At 40.2% G+C, this 21738-nt stretch overlaps 1 pseudogene; it reads left to right on the top strand.

Moving 5' to 3' along the window:
* Positions 1-11869: 11869 nt before the first annotated feature.
* LOC103274300 lies at positions 11870-14410 on the top strand (annotated as a pseudogene).
* The last annotated feature ends 7328 nt before the right edge of the window (positions 14411-21738 follow it).

Consider the following 21738-nt stretch of genomic DNA (forward strand, 5'->3'; position numbering starts at 1 on the left):
AAAAAAAAAAAAAAAAAAAAAAAAAGAAGGCACCATACAGAAAAAAATTTTTTTTCTCAATACAGGTAAAACAAAACAAAACAAAAGCATAGTCATACCCCACATGACAAAGTGGACCCCGAGCAGTTGAAGACAAAGATACACTAACACAAAGACTTGCTAATAAACTCTCCTCTCAAGAGTCAACTTGACTTTTAAATATACTTTTGCAATGGGGCTAGTGAACGCAGCTTGAGCCTACAAGGGATTTGCTAGGGGTTTGAAATGGCAGGTGAACTAAAGGGGTTGCCTAAGAGAGCCCTACCCTAATACAATTTGACCTAGGAACAAAGCTTTTAGTCCCAGGGCAGGAATGAGTCCATGTGTAGCCTGGTGACCTGGATTTGTCTCCTGGTCCAGCTCCCATAGCCTCACACTTGAATCCTTTAAAAAGAGAAAAGAAGGACACAAATCAAAGAACTGCTTTGCCAGCTAGCTCAGTCAGACATTGAGATGTGAAGAGTAAGGGTAGAGAGGGCATGGGCTACCTGGTATCAAAGCCTGGCCCAACCACAAAATGACTCAAGGTAATGGATTCTAAAGCCACTCATAGCCTTGGTGGCCCTGTCAGCAAAATGAATGGAATAAAGGTGCACCTACCTCACAGAGTTGTTATAAATATTGAAAGACACCCAACTGTCAATCAACAGACTTCTGGATAAATAAACTGTGAAGTCTTTATAGAAGGGAACACTATGCAGTGATGAGAATAAACAAAGGACAGCCACACAGAGCAATAAGGATGGGTCTTACCAAAACAATGTTGAAGGAAGGCAGGCACAAAAGAGTACATGGTGTATAATTCCATTTATCTAACATGTGTTTGAAGACATGGTGGACATCCTGAGATAGCTGCGTGTTGGACAAATCCCACCGTGAATGGGACCTCTTGTGAGCACATGTGAGCTGCTCCCTGAGAACATACACAAAACACCTGCAGTTGTGACTAGAGCCTGAGAAACATAGCTTGCCTTTGCAAATACAACTGAAATGACAGCATGGTCTAATTGGGTTGTCTAACATGGCTTAATCACGTAGGCCATCATTGCTTTCACTAATGGAAAGAGGATCCTATAACAATTATCCAGCCAGTCCAGCCAAAAACCTAGCTCCTGAGGGAAGAGACTAGAATTAAACACACACACACACACACACACACACACACACACACACACACACACAACACACACACACAACAGGATTAACCTGACAGGCTGGCCTCATTCCTCATTGATCATGCATTAAACTCGTTGTGTAACTCTATTTTGCTGCATTTTGTTGACAACATGTACCAATACAGTGTGATTATAAATGGAGTCAGAACAGCTGTGCAGGCTCCATATCAATTCTCTGTTTTTTTCTGGTGTGTCATGGATGCAAGATATTTTATCTGAATAAGTGGAAGAAGGGGAAAACAGCTATTAGTGAATTCGATTCTCTGACCATGCATCTAAACCTTCATGAATCCACATGGAAGACAAAATATTCTCAATCACAATTATGCAAGATCGTCATGCAGCAACCCTGCACCCTAGTGCAAATTTACACCATTGAGCTCTGCTTGGTTCTTGTCAGGTGATGGAAAGAAGGTAGAAAGCATATTCCCTTGGACATACACAAAATCTACCTTGTTGAACTAGTGTTCAGTAAATACTTGGGAACGCACGTAGCTCGGGGTCTAGTTTGCATGTGAGAAGCTACACGACTTGGAATACTGAGCATTACAGTATCTATGGGGCAAGCATACACTGCATCTCACATTTTAAAATCATCCTTGTGCTCTGTGCCCATTCCCTGGATAGAGAATAACAGCCTCTAGATGCTTCACCTTTACTGGTTCAGATCTGCCTTGGAATGTTTCAAATCCCCTACATTTTTCTATGTGCTCCTTCTTACTCTATCCAGTCCCTTCCACTTATCTATGTTAATGGATCTAAAAGGGAAGCATGGTGGCCACCTGCATTTTGTGTGTTCGGCATGTCTTTCAATATCTATACCATCGGCAGCACCATCATTTCAGGGTGGGAACTTTCTTTACCATTTCGTGTTTCGTTTTAGTGAACATCTTTTTCTTTTTCAAACATCTTTTTAGATGCTATGCTTCATAACTTTTCTCCAACACAAATAATCTGTGTAATGGCCATACGCATATCTTTCACCTCATGAACTTAAACTTAATGCTCCAACTCAAGAATGGAGAACAACTCCTGCAGAGGGAAGGTGGTTTTACAGCCCTAGGAAATTCTGTCAGAGTGTACATGTTTAAAGATGCCTTGTTTGGATGCTAGCTATTAAATCTTCCCCCCAAAAGGGGTGGGGTCTTCTTGGTTCAACTGGAAAAAAATCAGCCTTTACTGGGCTCTGTGTACCTTCCTCACAAGCTGTCCCTGTGTTGACTTGTGCCTGAGGGAGGGGAACAGGGTGTTACCCTTTGCTCTTCTGTTAACTTTTATCACCCTATAGCTTAGGCTGTTCGGTCATAAAATGCCTTCTAAAATGCCAGGGTCTATATAGATAAATGTCAGAGGTCCCCTTTCTTTGAACTATTCCTCTGTCCTTACCCTTTCTCTTTCCTGTTCTATTTTTTTCAGTTGCTCAAACTCTCTCTCAAAACAATGTAGATCATCTGGCCCAGAATCATATTCTTTCTTCAAAAGTCTTCTTGTTTATCAAGCCATGCTTCAAAATATTTCATGTCCATTCTTCATAAGAGTAAAAAATTAGAAACAACCCAAATGTCCATCAACCCGTGAATGGATTTTTTAAAATGTCTAATCTTAAAAGAGATTTTTTTTTAAAAATGTTTTTAAATGCTGTCTAGACACTTCTCAAAAGAAGACATACTAGCAAGCAACAGGTACATGAAATGCAAATTAAAACCACACTGATATACCACCTAATTCCAGTCGGAATGGTCATCATCATTAATTCAAAAACAACAGACGCTGCAGAGGATGCGGGGAAAAGGAAACACTTCTTCACTGTTGGTGTGAATGTAAAGTAGTATGATCTCTGTGGAAAACAGTGTGGCAATTCCTAAAAGATGTAAAAACCGACCTTTCATATGACCCCACAAACCCTCTGTTGGGAATATACCTGGAGGAACTCAAATCACGCTATGAAAAACATACCTGCACATGCATGTTTATTGCAGCACTATTCACAATAGCAAAAACATGTAACCAATCGTGTTGCCCAGCAAAAGAGGACTGGATTTTTTAAAATGTGGTACATATACATGATGGAATATTATGCAGCCATAAAGAAGGACAAAATTATGAACTTCTCAGCAACTTGGATGGACTTAGAGTCAATAATACTGAGTGATCTATCACAGAAACAAAGAACTGAGTATCACATGTTCTCACTCGTAAGTGGAGCTTGAACAGTTATCATAATACTATAAGAAAGGGATTGGCAGTAGTGGGAAACTGCCAGGGAAGGGGGCGTGGAATTGGCAGTAGTGAAAAACTACCAGGGAAGGGGGAACACATTTCATCAGCAAGCATATCTGCATAATGAACATTTGTATACCTAACCCTGAATTGTACCCCACATCTTTAAAATAAAAAATTAAAACAAAACAGATATTCAGCTCCTTTTCAGGACCATTGGTGGATAGATTGTGACTCGCAAAGCTTTATACTTGTTAGAGTTGGTGATGAGCAGTGCAAGCTTGCCTACTTGGGCATTTGTCTGTGAGCACACTGTGTATAGATCACTTTAAGATTTTTAATTTAATTTTAATTTAATGTTCTCACTCATAAGTGGACCTTGAACAAGTACCGTAATACTATAAGAAAAGAATTGACAGTGGTGGGAAACTACGGGGGGGGGCGGTGGAATTGACAGTAGTCGATATCTGCCTGGGGTAAGGGGGGCACACCGCATCAACCAAGGGTTACCTGCACAATGAATATTTGTATACCTCACCCTAAATTGTGCCCCACAATTTTAAAATAAAAATTAAAAGAGGAAAAAAATTTTTTTAATTAATTTAATTTTAGATTCAGGGGTTACAAAAATAAATAAATAAATAAATGAATAAAATGTTGTCTACCCATACAATAGAATCTTATTCAGTCAGAAAAAAGAAAGAAGTATTAATACTTTCTACAACATGGATAAACCTTAAAAACATTATGCTAAATAAAGGAAGCCAGACACAAAAGACCACACATTTTATTTTATTCCATTTATAGAAAACATCCAAAAAAAGAAAGCATCTGGAAACAGAAAGACTGGTGGTTTCTTAGCACTTGGGATAGGAATAACTAAGAATGGTTGCAAATAGGCACCAGGGATCTTTTTAGTGTAATGGAAATGTTCTAAAATTAGACTGTGGTGATGGATAACAACTCTGTAAATTGACTAGGAATCTTTAAAGTGTACAGTTAAAAGGGGAATTTCATAGTATGTAAATTATTCTTCAATAAAACTGTTTTTAAGAAAAGTCCTTTCATACTTTGATGAAAATCTTGAATTAGTTTATTTCACTCTCCTATTTAGAATCTCTTCAAAGTCTTGTAGTTCTAGGGTTCCGAGATGTACAATTTTTGTCTATGACCAATACCATACATAATGATATATTTTTACTCTAACAGCTATTCTAAACATAAGAACTCCTGTTGGGGAGTCTCTTTATTCCGATGAGACTGTGGTAAGCATGGTTTCAAGAATGTCAAAGCCAGTGCTAGGGTGTGTGATGCTCATGAATACTCAAGTTGAGGCTCTAAGAAACACACAGGAAAATAAACTGTGGTATATTCACATGATGGAATACTACACAGCAGGGTTTCTCAACCTCGGCACTATTTACATTTTGTGCCTGATCATTCTCTGTTGTGTGAGTGAGGGTGTCCTGTGCATTGTAGAATGGTAGAAGCAATCTTCCTCCGCCTCCCCACCCTGAGTTGTGACCACTAGAAAAATGTCTCCAGGTATTGCTATTAGTCCCCCAAAGGGCAAAATCACCCCCTGTTGAGAATCACTGCAATACAGCAATGAGAATGAACAAATTCCAATCACACATAAACAACATGGATGACTCACAGATATAACTTGGAACAAAAGAAGACACACTTAGAAGAACGTATAATGTAAAAGTTTTTAAAAGTTCAAAAACAGACCGGGTACAGTGACTCAAGCTTGTAATCCCAGCACTTTGGGAGGCCAAGGCAAGAGGATTGCCTGAGCCCAGGGTTTCAAGATCAGCCAGGGCAACTTGGTGAGCCTTGTCTCTACAATAAATAAAAAAAATAAGCTGGGCATGGTAGCACGCCTGTAGTTCCAACTACTTGGAAGGCTGAGATGGAAGGATTGCCTGTGCCCAGCAGGTTGAGGCTGCAGTCGCTACGAGCGTGCCACTGCACTCCAGTCTGGGCGACAGAGTCAGACTCCAACTCAAAAAGAAAAGAAAAGTTCAAAAACAGGCAAAATTAATCAAGATGGTTACCTAGGAGAAGGAGTTAGTGACTGGAAGGCGTTTCTATTTCCTAATCTGTATGCTGGTTATACAAGTGTGTTCACTTTATAAAAATTTATTGAGTGGCACACTTAAAATTTATATATTTTTCTATACGCATTTTATACTTCAATAAAAAGTTTAAAAATATGGGTCATTGCTGCTGCAAAAACAGAGGGCATGACTCAGGAGAGACCAAGCACCCATCTAACAGGATGCTAATTCTTCCTTCTACAGACTCTGCATGGCTCCTTCTGGCCCACCCTGAACTGTAAGACAGAAATCCAGTGTATTCCACTGATGAATGGGGTACCTTGTTATCCAGGTGCCAAAGCCAATAAAGCCTCCACCCTGTGTACTTTCAATTCATACTTGTAAAGCACAGACTTAACATTGACTTCAGCGTGAAACCAAGCGAGAGTGAGATCAAATAAAGAAAACTCACACCAGTACTAAAGAACACAGTCATGGGTCTAGTTCCCAAATCTGAGAGTACTATAAGTTCCTCTTCAGTAATACAAGTGCCCAAAGTGACAACTGGAGTTGTCTGGTACAGTAGTGGGAGGGAGATGCATTGTGCTGATCCATTCAGGGTTTCACTCTTGGGACCCCTCCTGACCAGTGACTTGCCCTTGCAGATGGCGGACCAGCTACAACAGTGGAGTTTGTGATTATAGTGATCTTTGATCTAGGCAGAATCAAGTGACACCAGACTCAGACCTAATAATCTAACAAATAACCAATTAATACACTCTCCATACATACAGCTTAACTAAAAGCCCCACAGCGTCAGGAATTTACTATTAGCCTGGAAACTTCTTATATTATACATATGTATATACAGAGGGTGCCCCCCAAAATATGCAAGTTTTAAGAGAGGAAAAAACTGTATTAAAATTTTATTTCTCAATATATACCGATAAAAGAATACAAGTCACACATGGTAGATGGTTGCACTGGCCAATTCTACTATATTGCCTGTCGCGTGGTGACGCTAGCATTCATTTGATTAATGCCATCTTTTGAGCAAATGTGTATACATTTTTTGGCACCTGTATATGCATGTACATTTTTGCCAACAAAGAAACACAAGACAGACAATTCTCCATGGATTTCTTATGTCTCTGCACATATTGCAAGCAGGCTGCTAACTGCCACCTATTCCAATCTTTTCAAGGATGTTTGCAGAGTAAACAGTCTTGGAAGGTAGTGATAATAGCTTGCCCCAGAGCAAAGGGCCAGCTTGTTTACTGCCTTTTTGGTTCAGGCTCCCTAAGGCTCATGTTCCCTAAGCTTAGGGTTCCTCTCCTGCAGTGCAACTCACTGTGGGAGTTGGGGGCAAGAGAAATCAACACATGTGCCAATGGTCAAACCATTGCTGTGCCGTGAGAAATAAGGTCCTCTGTCTCTGACCCAGAAGTCCTATGTTTTCTGCCAGCATCCTTGAAACTATAGTATGCTAACTTATTGAATTGCAAATGGGGTAAAATCTCAGACTCCTCACAGTTCTTCACTATATACATGATCTATATATTTTTAAAATTTTTCTGTTTTTGAAAAGCAAATTCTCCTACCCAGTCACTCAGTTCTCTTTGCTAGAGGAAACAGTACTACTAATTCACTAGGTACCCTTTCAGACACATTCTACTCACTTATAAACACATATAAACTTTCTTCTTAACATTGCTTTTGATGTATCCCAGAGGTTTGGGTATGTTGTGACTCTATTTTCATTTGTTTCAATGAATGTTTAAATCTCTGCCTTAGGGCAGGTGCCGTGGCTCAAGGGTGTAATCAGAACACTTTGAGAGGCAGAAGTGAGACGACTGCCTGAGCTCAGGGGTTTGAGACCAGCCTGAGCAACATGGTGAGACCTCATCTCTACAACAAGTCAAAAAATTAGCCAGGCATATGGTTCCAGCTACTTGGAAGGCTGAGGCAGAAGGATCTGCTGAGCCCAGTAGGTCAAGGCTGCGGTGGCCGTGAGCGTGCCACTGCACCCCAGCCTGGGCGACAGAGTAAGACTCTGACTCAAAAAAAAAAAAAAAAAAATCTCCGTCTTAATTTCATTGTTTACCCAAAAGTCATTTAGGAGCAAGTTGTTGTCTGAAGTTATTGAGACCTGCTTTATGACGGAGCATACGGTCCATTCTAAAGAATGCTCTGTGTACAAATGAGAAGAATGTATATTCATGATTGTTGGGTGGAGTGGTCTGCATATTCCATTGGGTCCATTTGGTTGAGAGTCCAATTTAAGTCTAGAGTAGTCTTTGTTAGTTTTCTGTCTTGATGATCTGCCTAGTGCTGTCAGTGGGGTGTTGGAGTCACCCACCTTTACTAATGGCTGTCTATTTTCTTAGGTGTAGTAGTGTGTATTTCATAAATCTAGGGGCTCTGGTGTTGGGTGTGTATATATACTTAAGATAATTAAGACTTCTTGTTGAATTGAGTCCTTAATCATGAAGTAGTACCCTTATTTGACTTTTTAAAACTATTGTTGATTTAAATTCAGTTTTATCTGATACAATAATAGTAACTTCTTTTCTTTTTCTTTTTCACTTGTGTGATAGATCTTTCTCCATCTCTTTACTTTGAGCCTATGGGTATTACTATATGTGAGATGGGTTTCTTATAGGTAGCAGAAGGTTGGGCCCTTATATTTGTATCCAATGTGCCACTCTATGTCTTTTAAGTGGAGCATTTAGGCCATTTACATTCAAGGTCAATATTGATACGTGAGGTTTCATTCCTCTCGTCGTGTTGTTAGCTAGTTTATTCTCGTCTCAATTGTGTCGTTGCTTTATAGGGTCTATGAGTGTTGTACTTACATGAGCTTTTATGACAGCAAGTATCATTCTTTCATTTCCTGCTTAGAACTCCTGTGTACATTTCTTATAGGATCAATTTGGTGGTGACAAATGCTCTTCACATTTGCTAGTCCTGGAAAGACTAATTCTCCTTCATTTATGAAACTTAGTTTGGTGGGTTATGAAATTCTTGGTTGGCGATTTTTTTCTTGAAGAAAACTAAAAATAGATTTCTGGTTTGTAACATTTCTGCTGAGAAGCCCACTGTTAGCATGATGGGTTTTCATTTGCAGGTAATTTGGCCCTTTTCTCTAGCTGCTTTTACGATTTTTCTTTTGTATTGACCTTGGATCCTCTAGTGACTATGCTTTGGTGATGTTTGTCTTGCAAAGTAGCTCACAGGAGTTCTTTGAATTTCTGAAATGTGGATATCAACCTCTCTAGCAAGATCAGGGAAATTTTCCTGAATTATTTCTTGAAATGAGTTAACAAATTGCTTACTTTTTCTTTTTCCCTCTTAGAAATGTCTATAAGTCAAAGGTCTGGTCACTTTACATAATCTTATATTTCTCAAAGGCTGTTCATTTTAAAAATTATATATTCCTTAATTTTGTTTGGCTGGATTAATTCAAAAGACTGGTCTTCAAGCCTTGAACTTCTTTCTTCTGCTCGGTCTAGTCTATTGTTAAAGCTTCCAGCTGTATTTTGAAATTCCTTTAGAGAATTTTTAACTCAAGCAGTTCTAGTTGGTTTTTTTTTCTTTCTTAATATGACTGTCTCAGCTTTCATATCCTGAATCGTTTTCAGGTTTCTTTGTGCCGGATTTCAACTTCCTCTCGGATCTCATCAAGTTTCCTTGCAATCTATTCTTTGAATTCTTTATCTGTCACTTCGGACATTTCAGTGTGGCTAGGATCCGTTGCTAGTGAGTTAGTGTGATCCTTTGGAGGTGCCAAAACACTACAGCCTTTTGTACTGCCAGAATTCTTGTGCTAATTCCTCCTTATCTGAGGGAGCTGTCACTTCATATTTTTTAACTTGCTACGGTTTGGCTGTGCCTTTTTTGTTTTTCAATTCTTTTTCCCTTGAGGGTATGACCGTGGTATACGTTGAGTATGATCATTTGTTTTTTTTCTGGATGCTTTCAGGAGGCCAAGGCTCTGTATGGGTTCCTTGGTTGTGGATAGCTTCCGCACAGTGGCTTTCTCAGAGGGTGTTCGTTATAGTGATGTATTGGCTGCAAGAGCCGACACCTTATCTCCTGCAGGACGAGGATACGGAGATCCCAGGAGACTTATCTCATAGGCCAGCTCTAAGTCCTGGTAGCAGATTTTTTACTTGGTGGTGCAGTTCAGGCCATAGTACAGTAGATGGCGCGTAAGAGTAAGAGCAGACAGGTAGGCTCGCGTTCAGTGGAAGCACCCACCTTGACGAGGGTGTAGCAAGAAGAAATCTTCTTGGGATGCGCTGAGATCACAGGGGAAAGGGCGGGGGCTGGACGTTGAACCCACTCCTCATTCTGAGCTGCCAGGAATGTGATCCACCCCCTTATCATGCCCCTGTTGCAGGGCTCATGACCTTCGTTTCATATGATTCCTGGCTGCATTTTTGGCGGTGGACCCCAGCTACAGACCCCCCATGACTGCCGCCAAAAGGAGCTTGGGGCCGAGGCCCTTCCACCAGACCACAGCAGGCAACTCTATAACTTGTCTGTCCTCCTCTGGTGGGAGAGTGCCCCTCTGCATAGGGACAGGAGTGGGGTTCCGCCCCTCATGAAAGCCTGGGCAACATGGGGTGGAACCACCACAAAAAGTGCAAAAAGCTCTGTCTTCAAGTGTGGGCTCACGAACCCCTAGTGGGAAAACCACTGCTGCATCCACAATAGTGTGTGGGGGGGGGGGCGCAGGGTGGGGGTTGAAACCCTCTCCATGTCCATTCCCAGGTGACAGTGCTGCTCCCTTCAGCCTTTGGTGCCATGTCCCCATTTCTTTCATCCCAAGGGGAGCTTTGGCAGACTGTGCACTCCCCTTCCTTAAGGGCGGCCCATGGCTGTATCTCCAGTAGGACCCACAACTTCCGGGGGATCTACCAGTCCCCTGTACTTGCCAAAGTACAGAGCAGGGTGTGGGCTGTGTATGCAGGGAATCTAGTAGTTCAGTGCCTCAAGGGCAGAGAGTCATCAAGCAAGATGCCCCAACGTGGATGCATGACCAATGGCGCCTACCCTCTCAGCTTGAGTCTGAGGATCGCGTGGGCATGACTGTGTGAGTGAGCCACACAGATCCCTTGGGAGATTCTCAGATCACCACCAATAGTGTTGCCCTGGGTCATAAGGGCAGAGGGGCTCGCCAACAGTTTAGCAGTCAGAGATTGTCAGCGGGGTGAGAGGAGCAGAGAAGATCTTGACCAGAGTTTTGCCGCTGTCCTCTTCTGCATCCCAGCCTCTTCCTGTGGGCACTCTGACAGGTAGGTACCTATTAACCAACCTGTTATCATCTCCCCATCCTTCCCAGGCTCTAATATCGATCATTCTCTCTACCTTTCTGAGACCAGCTTTTTGAGTTCCTAGATAGGAGAATATGCGAGACCTTTCTGTGCCTGGGTTATTTCACTTACATAATGACTTCCAGTTCCATCCATGTGGCTGCGTATGACATGATGTCATTCTTTTCTATGGCCGAATAGTATTCTCTCGTGCATATATACCACATTTTCTTTACCTGGATGGACACTTAGGTTGATTCCATATCTCTGCAATTATGAATAGTGCTGTGATAAACCTGTGAGTGCATGTATCCCTTTGCTCCACTGATTTCTTTTCTTTTGGATAGATCCCCAGTAGTAGGATTGCTGAATCAAACAGTAGTTCTATTTTTAGTTTTTGGTAAAATAATCTCCATACTGTTTTCCACAGTGGTTGTACTAATTTACATTCCCACCAATGGTGTACAAAAGTTCCTTTTTCTTTAATCCTCACCAGCGCCTGTTATTTTTTTGTTTTTTTAATTAAAGCCATTCCAACTGGGGTAAGATGATGGCTCACTGTGGTTTTGATTTGCATTTCCCTGATGATGTGTGATGTCGACTGGTTTTTCATACACCTCTTGGCCATTTATAGGTCTTCTTTTGAGAAATGTTTATTCATGTCCCTTGCCCACGTTGTAATAGGATTATTCTTTTTTTGCATAGTTGAGTTGTTTTAGTTCCTTGTGTATTCTGGATATTTGATCTTTGTTGGATGAATCATTTGCAAATATTTTTTTTCCCATTCAACAGGTTGCTTCTTCACATGGTTGACTTGTTTCCTTTGCTGTGAAGAAGTTTCTTAGTTTAACATGGCCCCATTGGTTCATTTTTGTTTTAGTTGCCTATGGTTTTGAGGTCTTAGCTTTAAAATCTTTGCCTAGAGATACAATGAGTGAGTCCTGAGACGCAGTCTCAGATCCTGATAGTGCAGCAATCTGCAGCCTCAGCAAGGGAATTCCAGCCGCTTTCAGTGGAGTAGAAAGCCGGCCAGCCACAGTCTGAGCACTATCACAGTCACCACCACCTGCACCATCACCACCACCATTAGCAGCAGCCTCACCCATACCTGCAGCATGGAGCTGGAGGGAGTTCCAAGGCCCAGTCAAAGCCACTGAAACAAGAGCAGAAGCATACTTCCAGCAGCACCAGGAAACACCGAAGAAGAAAACAAGCTATGGTGAACTAAATGGTAATGCTGGAGAAAGAGAAACATCTTTAAAGAGCCTGGATTCTGATGAAACGACCAACCCTATCTCCAAGGTCCGCAATGGCAACCAGCAAATTGTAGACACTAGCCTGATGAAGACTATAAATTCCAGCACCTTTGGGAGAGCAGGAATTAAAAACAAGCATTTTATTCAGAAAAGCAGTAGGGAAAAAAGAATGGGAAATCTTATGAAAACAAATCTGGAGAGAACCAGTTTGTAGATAAGACTGATACAACAGCAATTCCAAATGGTGTAGTAACAAATAATTCTGCCTATATTACAAATGGTTATAGGAGCAAATAATGATGGTAGTGGATCTGAAAGTGAATATACCACTCCTTAAAAAAGGAAAGCTAGGCCGGGCGTGGTGACTCATACCTGTAATCCCAGCACTTTGAGAGGCCAAGGTGAGAGGTTCGCCTGAGCCCACGGGTTCAAGACTAACCTGGGCAACTTGGTGAGACCTCATCTCTACAATAAATCAAGAAAAATTAGCCGGGCCTGATGGTGTATGCCTATAGTTCCAGCATGGAAGGCGGAGGTGAAAGGATCATCTGAGCCTAACACCTCGAGGCTGTGGTAGCCGTGAGCATGCCACTGAACTCCAGCCTGGGCAACAGAGTGAGACTCCAACTCAAAAAAAAAGGAAAGCTAGGTGCAGTAGTACCAAGAGTTGTGAAAAAATGCAACAAGAGACCAGTGTCCCAATCTTAAAATGGGGACTTGAAACTTTCAAGTCTCACTGTAGTGAACAAAAGGAAAATCGAGTGGCTGGTTCGAAGCCCATTTGGAAGTATGAAACTGGCCCTGGAGGAACAAGTCAAGGAAAACCGGCTGTAGGTGATATGCTTCAGAAAAGCTCGGATAGTAAACCTGGCGCAAGCAGCCAAAAGTCTGATGGTTGGCCCAAAGGAAAGCATGCTTTGGCTGTTGCTTCCAAACAGGACTCATGGACCCTATTTAAACCACTCTCAGTTTTTCCAGTGGACAACAGCAGTGCTAAACCAGTTCCTAAAATAAGTTATGTGAGCAAAGTTAAAGAAAACCTCAACAAAACTATACCGAACTCTTCTGTGTCACCATCTTCATCTTCAAACTCTTCGTCATCTACTGGGGAAACTCAGACCCAATCTTCAAGTCAATTATCCTGGGTCCCTAATTTGGCACTGAAATCTGTTACTTGTGCCAACTTCTCTAAGGGACCTGTTTTAGCAAAGACCAACACAAAAGTATGTCCTCCAGGGGATCAGCCACTGCCCATTACTGCTGGTACTATTCTTTTTTTTCCTTCTTTTTTTATTGTGTCACAATCCCACACCCCCTCTTAGAGAAGTGATAACCCCAGATAAAGATCCAATGCACTAAAGTACAATCTCAAATGCTTAATTTTGACATAGTTTGAGAACAAAAAAGAAACGCCAAAGTTACAAACAGAATTAGTCCCAAGACATGTGCTCATTGTTGTGTATGGGAGTCTGGGTATTGTATGATCGGTGGTCATGGGAGGTAAAAGTATTCACCAATACAGTTAAGAATTAAGAAAGGTAGATTTATTAAAGGAAAGGTACATTCTGAAGGGCACAACAGGCAGGACAACAGCAAGAGTGTCTGCTGCCCGCTGGTAATAGTCTTAGCACCCATCTCTTCTGGGACTGATTCAGTTCTTTAGGACATGAGTCTAACGTCAGCAGCTGCTGAACAAATGAAGACTACCTTTTTTATTTATCCTTCAAACATTCAAACTGTGCTGTTGAGCACAGCACAAGTGGATCTACCCTCTCAGATCAGGAAAATCTGGGGGAAATCTTCCAGAATCAGTGGGGTTTATACAGTAGAAATAAGCCCAATGCTGGCCCTGAGTCTTACTGGGAAGTTATCAGATTATAAAGTGATGGAGGTGACATTTCAAGGAGCATATCCGGCCACTTTGGTTTCACAGGGTACTGAATCAATCCCCTCAGGAACTGAACATCTTATGTTTCCCAAGGCTTATGAGCTGGAGAAACAGACTGGTCCTCAAGTTCTGGGTAGCATTCTAAAATCTGGGACTATTAATGAGAGTGGAGACTTATTCTTGGAACCCAGTCAGATAAGTGACCTGCAAAAAGCAGACACCAGTAGTCAAGGTGCTTTAGTGTTTCTCTCAAAGGACTATGAGACAGAAAATCAAAATCCACTGGCCTCTCCTACAAACACTTTGTTAGGCTCCGCCAAGGAACAGAGAAGTCTAGAAAGAAATGCTAGCTGGAGTTCTCTTGACCTAAGGGTTGCTATTGTATATCACACTAAAGACATGAACTCCATTTGGAATTCAAAGAAACAAGATAATCGTGTACAATGAAGTCATGGGTAGTCCAGATCAGTGAGGGACCAGATTGCTTATTGCACCATTCGTGGGGGACACAAGGCTTTTATATATATAGTTATACAAGTTATATAGTTATATAGAGAGTTATTTTTAAAAGGCAACTGAAAGTAATTAGACTTCTTAAGGAATCAAATGTATTTCAAGGACTACACATGGTTATTTAATCTCCGGAACCGAATAGCTTTTTCTTTTGTCAGTTTTTGTTTTTAAGTGTGAATGCAAGTGGTTCATGGATACAGACTTAACAAGTGTGGCTCTAAAGTTCCCGATGTCATCAACTTGGGCAATTGTCGACCCACTGGAAAGGCAAATCCACTTACAAGACGTCTGTATCTTGTTCTGTGACTAAAGTGATCCACTGATCATGGAGAACCCAGAATGACTCAACATTTCCCTTCCAACTCCTCCCTTGATCTCTTGGGTTTACTTTAAACCCTGCGAGAATGCTGGATAAATGCCTTGAGGTTTGCAAGGGTGTATTTTTTTTTTTTTTTAGCAAATATGATTTGTATGTCTTGCCAGGAGTCAAGCAGCCTCTGTTGGGTGACGGAGAACTATTTTCTTTCCTTTTATTTTTTTGTGGAGTGGGAATAGGGGAGGTCACTGAAGTTCTACAATTCTGGAATAGTTGGTGGACCATAGTTAACTTGGCTTCTGTCACATATTGGGTTTTAACAACTGAAGAACCCATGAGTGTCACTTAAAGAAAAGTTACAGAACAAGTAATTGGCTGAGATATTCAATATGGAAAAATATTCCTGTGCCTATATTAGTGTAATTGCATAACTGGGAGAAAAAAATATATTCTGCTTTTCAACTGTGGGTGTTCCAGGCTTGTTCTCTGTCACTAACACTAAATGTGGTGTTTTCCTTGTTTTTCATTAAATATTTAACAGAAACTTCTATATCTTTATGTAAATTTTTTTTTTTTTTTTTTTAGTTGTCGCCTCACTCTGTCACCCAGGCTGGAGTACAGTGGCACACCCACAGCCACCCCAGCATCAACCTGCTGGGGGTCCGGCAATCCTTCCACCTCAGCCTTCCAAGTAGCCAAAACTATAGGCGTGCGCCACCATGCCCAGCTAATTTTTTATTTATTGTAGAGACGAGGTCTCACCAAGTTGCCTGGGCTGGTTTCGAACCCACAGGCTCAGGCAATCCACTCGCCTCAGCCTCCCAAAGCGCTGGAATTACAGGCTGAGCCACCGAGCCCTGTTATTTCTCTTTTAACTTCTCAGCAAAATCTAAAAGGTAAAGAAAAAAGTCCATGAACGTGAATTTTTTTTTTTTTTTTTAGCCAGTGAGAAGGCAATAAACCCTACCTATGGAAGGTGTATTTTCATGCAAACTATACTGCGCTCATTAGCTTCTAATTACAGCTTAATAAATATATTTTATTACTAGAGCAAAATCGGCTTTTAAGGAAAATAATGTGAAGTTCTGGAAACTTCCTTTTTGGCAGAGAAGAGCATTAGCCCTATCTTTTCATTACATTGTTATCCTGTTGCACAGCAACTTGTGTACAGCATGCTAAAATAAATTCTGTGTGTATGTGTGTGCAGAAATAAGGATCCAATTAAATCGGGTGATGTTAGTGGCATAATAACAAGTTGTTTGGCCTGACAGCATCACACACAGAAATTAGTATATCCATGTATTCCATATAAAGAGTAAAATAGCAGAGCATTTATATAAAGAACTGTAGTCTTCTAATAAAAGTAGACTGGATCCCCTGGAGTTTTGAGGAGAAGGTAATTACTTTTGTTCTACCCCTTTGCTTGTGAAATGTCCAGTTTTGAACAACTACAGTATGGATGGGATTTCTTGTTTTGTTGACTATTGAGGCTTTTAACAAGTAGTTCATGAAAAAAGCTGTTAGATTCAACATAGAGTAGAGAAAATATCTTTTTTGTCCAGATTTCTGCCCTGCTTAGATTTTAAAAGTATAAGCATGGATTACCAATTCCACTTGATGTAAACAACACTTTTTATACTACATACGCATGTGTGCGTGCACGCGCGCGTGCGCGCGCGCACACACACACACACACACACACACACACACACACACACACACAAACTTATTGTATCATTCCAGGTTCAGAAGCTCGTGGTAGGCCAGTTCCAGATAGCTTCACTTCACCTGTAAACTGTATCACTTTTACTGATATTGTAATTTTCAAATGTATAATACGTTTACAGATGCGCCCTGCATTTAGTCTGCCTTATTCCTATTTTGATTTTTGTTGAGTCTCCTGCCTGCTTGCCAAAAACTAGGATGCTTCAGACCCCAAGTACAATTGAAAGCAGAGGCATCCTTGAGTTTTAAAGCATTGAACGAACTGGGAAATGCAACATAACACACATGCTGAAGAGAAAAAGTATGTGCTTCTGTGTTTTTTAAATAAAAAGTTTCAAAAAATTTTAAAAATACATAAGTAAAATCTTTGCCTGGACCAGTGTCCTGTGTTTTCTTCTAGTAGTTTTGTAGTTTCAAGACTTACATTTAAGTCTTTAATCCAGTTTGAGCTAATATTTTATGTGATGAGAGACAGAGTTTCAGTTTCATTCTTTTGCATATGGACATCTAATTTTCCCTGCACCATTAATTGAAGGCGCTGTCCTTTCCCCAATGTATGTTCTTGGTGCCTTTGTTGAAAATCTGTTGGTTGTAAATATGTGGGTTTATTTCTGGGTAAAAACTGTCTTTATAGTCAAAGAAATGTTCATGGTATCTGAGTTTGTGTCATACTTAGAAAGGACTTCTGCATTCTGAGATTATATCAGATCCATGTTTTCTTCTTGTAAGTCTATGGATTTCTTAATGGTTAAATCTTTGCTCCATCGAACCTCTTATTTTTAAAATCATTTCTTAAAATATATATTAAAATATTTATCTTTATTCATAAGGCTAAGCATATATTTTTAAAAATATTTTCTCAATTCTGTGATTTTTTTTTCTTTTTGAGTCAGGGTCTCATTCTGTCACCCGGGCTGAAATGCAGGGGCACAATCACGGTTCACTGCAGCCTCAACCTTCTGGACTCAGGTGATCCTCTTGCCTCAGCCTCCTAGGTAGCTGGGACTACAAACATACACCTCCATACCCAACTAATTTTTTTGATTTGTTGTAGATAGTCTTGCTATGTTCCTCAGGCTGGTCTCAAACTCCTGGCCTCAAACAATTCACCCATCTTCACCTTCCAAAGTGTTGGAATTACAGGCGGGGTAAACTCCAGCCTGTGATCATATTTTTAAAAATTCTCATTCTTTGGCAGATACTGACTTATGACCTTAGATATAAAGTGGTTCAAAGTACACTCCACATACATATATACAATATAAATGTTATATAGTGAATGTTGTTATCCTATAAAGTGATAGTAGATAGCTCTCCAGCTATAAATTTTTTTAAGTTGGGGATCACTCTGTCACCCAGGATGGAGTACAGTGGTACAATTATAGATCACAGCAGGCTTGACCTCCTGGGTTCAGGCAATCATCCTGCCTCAGCCTCCCGAGTAGCTGGGACTACGGGCATACACCACCATACCCAGGTTTTTTTTGTTGTTGTTGTTGTTTTATTTTGAGTTGGAGTCTCACTCTATTGCCCAGGCTGGAGTGCAGTGGCACACTCATAGCCTCTGCACTCCATAGCATAGCATCTGCTGAGCTCTGCTGAACCTTTCACCTCAGCCTTTCAAGTAGCTGGAACTACAGGTATGTGCCACCATGCCCAGTTATTTTTTTTTTTAATTGTAGAGATGAGGCCTTTCTTGCCAAATTGCCCAGTCTGGTCTCAAACCCATGGGCTTAGACAATCCTCTCACCTTGGCCTCTCAAAGTGCTGGGAATATAGGCATAAGCCACCACACCCAGCCTGATTTTTATTTTTATAGAGATGTAGTCTCACTATGTTGCCTAGGCTGGTCTCAAACTTCTGGGCTCAAGCAATCCTCCCACACTGGCCTCCTAAAGTGCTGGGATTGCAGGCATGAGGCACCATGAAAAAGTTATAAATTGATAAAGGGATCTTACTGTATGAAAATGCGAAATTATGTTGCCCAGGTCAATTAAAATGATCCAGAAGAGATACACAGAACTTCTGTGGGAAGGAAATTCCCTTACTTCTCCTGGTGCTTCTGCACGAGGCTGGTAAGAGAGCTTGGCACAGAAATGTCTCTTCCTTCATATCCACTAGGCCACTAGACACCGAGCAATTTGGTCTCTGACGTTTTTGGTCCTAAAGTATCCTGAATTGTATTTTTCATTCTGATGGTTACATAGGAGTATTTAAAATTTCAATTTCTTTTAGATTTAATATACATGGGCATGTACCTTTTCAAATAGCTATAACTAAATTTACTTCAAAATAATACAGAAGATAGTAAAACAAATCAGCTGCTTTGGAAAAAAAACCTGTAAACCAGAAAACATCATTAATTTAAGAACTGCTGTTAGCTTGAGTCATCTAATATCTTTAAGCCTACATATCTGCATTTTCTTTTATTTATTATGTTAAGAATGATGAATAATTTCTGTGACAATAAGTGCTATATAAGGCAAAGTATTAATTTTTAAACCTAATGAGATAAATAAGGTTGATCAAAACTCATGATCAGATAAACCAGGTAAAGAAATCTATTAGCTTGGGTAGGAAGGGCATAAAGATTATAAATTAATTTGATTGATTCTAAGTTTTAGGTACAAGGAGTGAAACATATAAATGGGCAGCATTTCTTTTTTCTTTTAAAAAATTTTTTTATTTTAAAGATGTGGGGTACAATTCAGGGTTGAGTATACAAATGTTCATTATGCAGGTATCCTTGTTGATGAGGTGTGATGGGCTGTATTTCTACCCAGGAGATATTTACTTATTTCTCTCAGAAATCTTAGAATTACACTGATGACTCACAAAGAAAAGACAAGTCCATTTTGGGGGGCTTCTTCCAATGTGGGCCTGTAATGTCTATCAAATGTGGCAAGGAAATTCTTTTAGACCCATAGGAACATAGAAAATTCAACAGTGAGGTCTGCAGGCTTCCATTCTCAAGAATTACAAGCTATTTGCTTAAGCCGCTCTCATACTTTTGATATGGCAATGGGCAAATTTTCAGGGGTAAATAGTCACCATCATCAAGAACAGCTGACTAAGAAAGAATGGTACTTAGGTTTCTCTAGAAAGCCATCTTCTCAGTAGGTCATGCTAAGACAGGACAAGGGTAGCAAGCTGAAATATTTAGTTATTTAGTTTTAAATTCCATTAGGAATGTGGTGACCATAGAAATCTACATTAGCTGGGAAATGGCCTTACATTTTTCAAGAAAAAAAAAAATCCAGAAAGTGTAAACAGCATTCTGAAGTAGAAAAAACCCGTCTACTACTAACTAGCTGGAAACCCTTAGGTGTGTTAAAAGGCTCCCGTTTGTATAATGGAGGAATTAGGCTAGAAGGTGATTCTCAACCCTTATTGAACCAAGGAACTCCATAGCCAATTTTAAAGACGGGCTCCAAGCCCCAACACAGACCCATTCAATTAGTTCCTCTGAATGTGGGGTCCAGGCATTAATATTTTGTAAAGTTTTAGCAAGGTTGAGAAACATCGGACTACATAATCTCTAAGGTCCCCCCAGATCTCACTAAATTAAAAGAAGCATTCAGAATACCAATGTAATAAACAGAACACAAGAAAGCATTAAAAACCCATTCAAGTGTAAGCGAATTCTACCCAGGGACTTACAACACATACATATTAGAAGAAACTTATATTCTCAAATGATCCTTGATTTCCCTGCATATGAATAATAAATATGCTTGACTTGGCAGAAACAACAAAACCATTCAATTCACAGAACAACAAGAAAAGTATTATGTCGTTAACCTATAGTAACATTTGTACTTTTTATCCAATTCCAAACTTCAGAAATACATATCGAGTTTTGAAAATTCAAATACTCAAATCTTTTTTTATACAAACTACCGTTCAAAGAGTATAAAGTGGTAGGTTTTTAATTTCTCACTGAAAAGTATCAAGAGCTGATATGGTATAAACCAAGAGAACTATTTCACAGAGGCATATACACTCCTTGTTTTATGGAAGAAAGAGATAATACTGAACGATAAGACCCAGTGCTGATGCTATGGCTAAGAGGGTGTTGTAAGTCAATTCTTAGCAAAGATTCATTTGAATAGGATCTAAAAAAAACTCTTATGGCCTGCCATCATGAATTTTAGCCAATAGGGCTTAGGTTCTTAAACTGCAGATCCTAGATAAGGGCCTTGTAAGAGGAGTCTATAACCCCCAAAACTGTACGTTAAAATTATGTGTGTGTGTGTTTGTGTGTGTGCATGCATATATGCATGTGAGGGCACCCTTGCAGTAAGGTTTCTTATTCGAGAACCTCTGTGGTAGCCGATAGACCCCCTTTCAGAAAAATGTTTTTAAATGCATAACACACAAAGGATTGCAAAGAAAATAGAGAATTATGGTTATCAAACTGTTTTTTTAAAAATTATAGCATAGTAATAAATATGCTTCTTTATCAAGTGCTAAATAACAAGACTTAGCAGTCTAGATAGACAGCTATATCTCAATCTTATGGTAATTTTATAGCTCTTTTTATGGATCTTAATTCTGTAGTAATAAAGAGCACATATATTTTGCAATATCTGCAACAACATTATATGAATAAACCTGTGGCTTCAATTGGTGACATAGTCACAAGTACTGCTAATATTGCTGTGGTTTGTTATGTCTGTTCATAATTGAAGAAAATGCTAAATTTGTTATAGTTTATAAAAAATGTTTTCCAAGGTGGGAGGCCGAGGCAAGAGGATTGCCTGAGTCCAGAGGTTCGAGACCGGCCTGGGCAACTTGGTGAGAACTTGTCTACAATAAAAATCAAAACATTAGCCAGGCATGGTGACATGTGCCTGTAGTTCCAGCTACTTGGAAGGTGATATGAAAGGATCGCCTGTGCCCAGCAGGTCGAGGCTGCAGTGGCCTGAGTGTGCCACTGCACTCCAACTTGGGAGACAGAGTAAGACTCCAACTTAAAAAAAATATTTTCTGCATCCTAGTTCACAACTCTTTTGAATTCTCTGGACCCTAAATAAAGAGCTTCTGATTTGTGTCTTTATCCATCTTGAAAGAGTTTATTTATAAGCCTCCAGAAAGGGTGGAACATTAGACCACAGAGCCTTCACTGGGCATTTCATGGACTAGCTCTCGGCCTTGCAGACCCAGAACCTTGAACAGCCCCAAGGTGACAGGCAGAAGGACTAGGGCTTTCTGATGTAAGATGATAACGGAGAGCTCTGTGGAGT

The sequence above is a fragment of the Carlito syrichta genome, unplaced genomic scaffold (genome assembly GCF_000164805.1).
Source record: "Carlito syrichta isolate Samal-C Ts95f unplaced genomic scaffold, Tarsius_syrichta-2.0.1 Scaffold314712, whole genome shotgun sequence".
Taxonomy (NCBI): domain Eukaryota; kingdom Metazoa; phylum Chordata; class Mammalia; order Primates; family Tarsiidae; genus Carlito; species Carlito syrichta.